This window comes from Berghia stephanieae, chromosome 2 (assembly GCF_034508935.2).
Source record: "Berghia stephanieae isolate SIO BIC M18660-M18661 chromosome 2, UCSD_Bste_1.3, whole genome shotgun sequence".
Classification (NCBI taxonomy): Eukaryota; Metazoa; Mollusca; class Gastropoda; order Nudibranchia; family Aeolidiidae; genus Berghia; species Berghia stephanieae.
In genome coordinates this window covers 91,644,640-91,650,639 of record NC_088361.1, presented here as the reverse complement: position 1 = coordinate 91,650,639, position 6,000 = coordinate 91,644,640, and the positions used below count along the sequence as shown (strand labels likewise).

General features: G+C 36.9%; 1 protein-coding gene across 2 annotated transcripts in view; it reads left to right on the top strand.

Annotated features, from left to right (window-relative positions):
- The window catches only part of LOC144965838 (putative defense protein 3), a 16,586-nt gene extending 14,685 nt beyond the window's left edge, over positions 1-1,901 (top strand). The window contains exon 5 of one of the 2 annotated variants that reach the window (XM_078901611.1): positions 1-1,901. This exon is cut by the window's left edge and continues 390 nt beyond it. The gene's annotated coding sequence lies outside the window, so the exon portion shown is untranslated. The other variant, XM_078901612.1, reaches the window with a different exon arrangement.
- The last annotated feature ends 4,099 nt before the right edge of the window (positions 1,902-6,000 follow it).

Below are 6,000 nucleotides of genomic sequence, written 5' to 3'. Positions count from 1 at the left end.
TCTCTCTCTCTCTCTCTCTTTCTCTCTCTCTCTCTCTCTCTCTCTCTCGTTCTCTCGTGTTTTTTTTTAAAATATTAATTGTGACCCTTCGTCTCGAAACGGTATTATGTCGGGATGACTTGGGTGCACAAAATTGAATTTATTGACAAAATAATAATAATAATAATAATAATGCTGAAAACTTATATAGCGCTATAACTCCGAGACACCAGACTCTAAGCGCTTAAATTACAAATTACTTTGGCTGAAACATACTCATTCACACACACAAGCACACACACACACACATACACACACACAACACAACACACAACACAAACCAAACCTATCTTGCTTCTCATACCATCTACTAAAATCGAAACAAATATGTTTTAAGCGAACGTTTAAAAATAGACAAAGATTCTTTTTCACGAATGCTCTGCGGTAAGGCGTTCCAAATAGAGGGTCCGAAATGAGAAAAGGATCTCATTCCAGCATTTTTCCGAATTCGAGGGACAACTAGTTTTGTGGAATCACTGGCCGAACGTAAGGGGCGGGGTTTTGAATATCTTTCAATTAGTTCTGAAAGGTAGGAAGGGGCAGTACCTTCAAGACAACGATACACTAAAACACAAGCTTTGAATTTAATTCTTTTCTCAACAGGCAGCCAATGCAGGTCATGAAGTAGAGGTCCGGCAGAGTCGCACCTACGCTTCATAAATACTAGTCTGGCAGCGCTGTTTTGGACAATCTGAAGACGTTTCAGATTGTATTGCGAAACGCCAAACAACAGAGCATTACAATAATCCAATTTCGATAGTACGAGGGACACAACCAGGTGCTTGGTCACATCCTCAGATATGAACCGTCTAATGGAAGCAATCTTTTTTAGTTGGAAAAAGAGAGATCTAACCAAATTATTAACCTGATGCTCCATCGACAGTCCAGAGTCTAAGAATGTGCCAAGGTTTTTCACTTTGTCAACAATTTGAATAGAGGCATCCCCCAACTTCAAATCTGTTTCACTTTTCCACTTCCTGTTCCCCACATACAGCACCTCCGTCTTATCATCATTCAGTTTCAGTCTGTTCTCATTCATCCATTTCTTAACACTTTGGATACAATTTTTACTATTGGCTGATACTTCTTGTAAATTTCTCATATTGGAAACGCAGTACAATTGCGTATCATCAGCGTATTGATGGTAAGACAGACCAAAACTTCTGATGATTTTAGACAGAGGGCCAACGTACAAAACAAAAAGAACGGGTCCAAGTACTGAACCCTGGGGAACCCCACAATCAAGAAAGATTTCCTCCGATCTATATTCATCCACCGTAATAATCTGTTTACGATTAAACAAATATGACCTAAACCAATCAAGCGCTGCACCAGACACGCCATAAGTAATTTCAAGACGTTTGAGAAGAAGATTGTGATCAATAGTATCAAAAGCAGACGATAGGTCAAGCAAATTCAGCAAAGAACATGAACCATTGTCTATAACAGAGAGGAGATCATTAACAACCCTAACAAGTGCGGTTTCCGTCGAATGATGTTGCCTATAAGCAGACTGAAATTTTTCTTCAAGACAATTATTTTTAAGATGAGACAGTAATTGTTTCAAAACAAGCTTTTCTAAGATCTTAGAGAGAAAAGGAAGATTAGAGACAGGGCGATAGTTTTTTAAGTTCTCTTTATCGAGATCAGGTTTTTTCAAAAGGGGTTTGACATGAGCAACTTTGTAAATGTCTGGTACAGCACCTGACTGCAACGAATTATTAACAATACATGTAAATGGTGTTAAAATTACATCAATGCATTTTTTTAAAATGGCAGTATTTAAGGGGTCTAAATCACAACTTTTAGTTGGAGACGACATAATGCAATCACGTAAGTCAGCTTCAGTAATCTTTGAAAAATGTGTTAACGAATCACCATGAAACTTGTCAAATGTTGTAGGGATCGATTCAGACGAGAGTTCCTTCCTGATGGTATCCGTTTTTTCTTTAAAATATTGACCAAAGCGAGTTGGTAGATCTGCACGATCGATTAAAGATGGGAGAGCTGGTTGCGTCTGTTGTCCCAGCAGTTCCTTGGTCAAGGCAAAGAATTGTCTCGAACGTCCCACGTTTTTGAGGCTTTCTTCATAGAATTTCTTTTTGGCCCTGAAATTGACGGCTTTTGCATCATTTCTAGCCGCGATGTATCGCTTCTTATCGACAGCATCTCTGGACTTGAGCCATTTTCTTTCTGCCCGCCTCCTGGCTAATCCATTCAATTTTATTTCGGTATTATACCAGGGTGCTTGACGTCTCACTTTTACTGCTCTAGTTGTTAAGGGTGCATGCTTGTCCACCGAACCAACAATTGACTCGTGGAGACCATTCGCATCATGTTTATTTTTAACGTTATGGTCAAGGTCTTGTTTAAAAATGTTCATGTTTATATTCTTCAAATTACGAGATGTTATCATCTTTTTTACTTCGTGCTTCATTGGAAATAAAACGCAAAACACAATTAAATGATGGTCAGAGATTAATTTATCAATATTTGAGACAGATGAAAAGAGAGAATGTTCAATGTCTGTAATGACATGATCTATTGTGTGGCCATGGTTGTTTGTAGGACCGCTTACAAGTTGAATATAGTTGTTTGTGTCAATAATCTCCCGAAATACTTTCGATTCATTTTTGTTTCCGAAATAATCAATGTTAAAATCACCCATAAAAATATTATGCTTTTTGTTAATGGATTGCATTGACATAAATTCTCCGAACTCAGATAAAAAATCAATTGTTGATATTTTGTTTTGTTGGCTTGGTGGTGGGCGGTAGACACAGTGAAACGACTTTTTAAAATTATTTTCATGAATGGCAAATCCAGCGTATTCAAAACTTCTAAAATTATCATGGTGAAATGATATCTTGTCAAAGAGTGACAAGTTGTAAATAATTGCAATACCACCTCCTTTCCTCCCAATGCGTGGAAATGATTTAATACAAAAGCCTTCGGGTGTAATTGCTTTCATAATTGGATCATCATATGAATGATTAAGCCATGTTTCCAAGATGACAAAAATATTAATTTTATGATCTTCAATAATGTCGATTATGTCTTGAGTTTTATTACGACACGATCTAACATTTAGTAATCCAATTTTTAAACTGGTATGATCACTACGTGCAGGTTGTTGTTGTTGTTGTTGTTGTTGTTGTTGTTGTTGTTGTTGTTGTTGTTGTTGTTGTTGTTGCTCAAGACGGTGCTGTTGCTGCGAGTTGTTGTCATGGTGGTCGTTAATTTCATACTGACTGTCACGGACAGTGTTGACATTTGACAAGGAACGGTGAGGATTACTCATTGAAGTGATTAGATTGGATGGGGGACGAGTGTTGATAAATTGAAGCGAGGATCGAGGTCGTAGGGGGAGCGGGCGTGGGGTTGGCCGATGACCAATGACGGTGGTTATAGGGCGTTGTTTTCGTCTACCCCCTCTGAGTCTGTTCACAAAATTAGTATTATAAATAGATCGATGTACACGGTAGTTGTTAAAAGTTGTAAAATATAGCACAGTGAATAAAGTTTCCAATATGGCTGTAAACAAATAGCAGTTTAAAACTATGTTCGACTTTGGAAAATCCATACTTAAATTTTAAAATTTTAGAAAAATCCTCTGTTAGAAATCGTTAAAATGTATATCAATAAAACCACAAGACTATCACAAATCAGATGGTATTAAAATCCAGGCGAAATGTCAGATAAAAATCACTCAAAACACGTAAATGAAGGAGCCAACAAAAACAAGGCTCGCCGGTCAGGCAAAAAATCATGAAACTTAGGGTTTGTTTCGATTTGTTATGTTACAGAATGAAGACAATTTCTCACAATGCAAAAGCTCAGAAAATGGTATTTACTATCAATTTAATTCTAAAGTCACTTTTCGGGGTCCAATTCATTCCGACATAATACCGTTTCGAGACGAAGGGTCACAATTTACTGCTCGCTCTCTTTCATCCATCACCTTTATCATGTTGTTATATTATGTTACAGTGTGGAATTAAATTCACGCTATAAACACCTAGTTCGTTCTCTAGTTTTAATACTTCCAAGGTATTCTGTTCCATTGTGTGGGCAAGCACTGTGTCACACTGGCTAGGTAACTTGTCCACAGTGGCTGTGTGTTAAATAAAAAACAACCAAAAAAACCCCCCACAACTTGAACATTTGTATAGCGGAATATACACTAAACGCTTTACAAGGAGTTCCAAGCTAAAAGCAACACTTAACAAATAGGATGAAACATGACGCCTGTGAGGTGATGCTATAATTTTATTTTCAAATTAAGACAATGCTGTTAGCAGTCGGGTACGGTGAGAGATTTGAGTAAAGTGCCTTTTCCAAGGACTCAACTGTGCGTTAAACGTAAGTACCTCAAGCGGGGCTCGAACCCGGGTCATCCGGATCACAGTGCAATGACTTAATCACTCGGCTACTTCGCCCCCGGGTATATGGGTATAATGTTATAAATAAAAGAAGTGTGTCTTTGTGGTATTGTGTAATAGCACTCGGCTTCTGATCACACTATAGTCACACTATTTCGAGCCTCACTGTAGACGACGCAATGTTGAGTTCTTGGAAAAGTTGTTTGCGGTAACAGCGTTGTCTCTGTCGAACAAAAAAAAACAAAAAAAAAACAAACAAACAAAACAATAAAATTAAAATTTTAAAAATAAGATAAAGAAATAATTTAAAAATAAATAAATAAATAAAATAATGATAATAATAATAATAATAATAATAATAATAATAATAATAATAATAATAATAATAATAATAATAATAATAATAATAATAATAATAATAATAGATGGCATTTGTATAGCACATTTTCAAAATCATATAATGCTTAATGAGCTTTACATTTGTTGAAAAAAATGTATCTCTTGTGCCACAACCCACAACCACCCCCCCCCCCCCCCGCGCGTACACACACACATAAACATACAAACACACACACAGACACGCGCGCGCGCAGACCCACAATTGAATATTCACACATAGGGTTATAACCATAAAGTATGTCTCAGATTTTAAATAGGCAGACGTGAAAAGGAAATGTTTTAGTTTCGATTTAAAAGAATTAATAGTTTGTTGTTCCCTGGTGGTTCTAGGGATAAAATTTCATACAGGGGGTCCCATGACAGAACAGGATCGCCCACCAAAACAATTGTATTTTTAAAAAGTAACTAAAAGTTCAGTTTTATCTGATGTTGACCTTAATGAACTGGAATGTGTATAAGGATGTACTAGATTGTTTAAGTAGATAGGGCCTTCATCATCTAACCATTTAAATCATATCATTGCGATTTTGTAATTTAATCTCTCTTTCTGATATATTAACCGGAAGTGACTTTCTGCCGACTTGTCCTACCCGATACAAAATCCATGGTTGCTGTAGGTTCGATATTCCTTCGTGCCGAAGGGCAAATTTGAATCAACAAAAATGTCTATTGTGATATGATCAGCACATGGCAGACGAACAAGAAACGCATTTGAAGAGTCGATTGGGCAAACATAAAGATATTTGAGAAGTAGATGTGTAAATAATGCTTAAGATGGCTCGCGGGTGCAAATGGACTCAGTTTGGGTGAAGATGATCAATTTTTGGAAGTGACTGTTTCTGATCAATTTATTCAGTTCTTATTTCATTTCAACCCATATTTTTGCTGAATGAATAGTTTGAAACAGTAAAAAATGCAATTAAAAATTACTACCCAAAGTTATTGGGCTCAAACTCTGATAAATATTGTGTTTTTCTCAAAACTGTTATCTAATCACCAAGAGATGAAGTGAGTAGGAAAGTGCCAGAAGACAATAGAGAATAAAAATTATGCGGCGGTGATGGGGGTTTGAACCCGCGACCTTACTGGTACGACAACTCCGCCTGACCAGAAAGAGCGTGACTCTACCGTATGTGCTATATCCACGATCCCAAAAAAGATCGTCTCTAACCCCAGTCAT